Below are 1,081 nucleotides of genomic sequence, written 5' to 3'. Positions count from 1 at the left end.
TTCACATGCTTAGATTTCTCTTAGGTTTTGTTAAGTAATCAGGTGCCTAACAAAAGCTCCCTCTTGCGCCAGATAGACTTTGATTAATAAAATCATAGAACCCAGTATGAATTTTATAAACAAAGACACAGATTTATTATGCTGTAACCTATAAACAAATAGAGAGTATAAAAAGTTTTTCTCATTTCAGCTGATTCTTTGCTGGCAAGTTACTCTAGAAAAGGATCTTATGCAATTAAATGCCATGCTGATTTCTGTTTTTACATTTGGTCAGACTCAGACACAAACACTGATGTATGTGAAATTTATGTTTCTTTGCTAAGATTTAGGAGGCAAGTACCTCAACTATCTTCTGAAGTTTGCCTTCAAAAACTACATAAAGGTATTATTTGCTTTTATTTCAAATGCTTTTCACTGCAAGAGTCTCAGATTGTGCTTATGTCTTCAATTTAACTTCAGATTTTCTGTCATGTTATAACTCTGTGTGCTAAATATCACTAAGTAACCTCAATTTCTGACATAATACACCTCTTTCTAATCTACTTTGTACAGAAGAACCGGGCTTAACTACAAGACCCGTGACCTTTGACAGAGGATTCATGACAGAGACTTCACAGGAAGAGAAAAGGTCAGCCAACGCGAACACAAGAGTGCCAACTGAGCTAAAAGGAAACATTGAACTGGGGTGAGACATGCCAAAATACCCCACCCCGAGGTCCCAAACACACACATGCAAACGCGCACGCACATAGACATGCATATACCCACGCACAACTCTCATATATATGAGAAAACATGACTTGACCTGCTTTTGCTTTATGTATAGGTGTGCTAGTGTGAGAGGTGGTGAGTTGTGGGTGTTTTTTTCTGATGGGTTGCCATGGTGATTTTCCTTGTTGCTCATGATATTAGCTAAACAGATGTACGTTAACAGGAAGGAAGGAGGGCATGTCAGGGTAAAGCAATGCTAGCGATTGACTGCAGAAGGAGATCTGACTGTGTGAAATTTATAAGGTGGAAGTTTTCACAAGAGTAGGGTCACCTCCTCTCCTCTCCTCTCCTCTCCTCTCCTCTCCTCTCC

Source organism: Stegastes partitus, unplaced genomic scaffold, assembly GCF_000690725.1.
Source record: "Stegastes partitus isolate 25-593 unplaced genomic scaffold, Stegastes_partitus-1.0.2 Scaffold28, whole genome shotgun sequence".
In the NCBI taxonomy this organism is placed as follows: domain Eukaryota; kingdom Metazoa; phylum Chordata; class Actinopteri; family Pomacentridae; genus Stegastes; species Stegastes partitus.
This window is presented reverse-complemented; position numbering follows the sequence as displayed.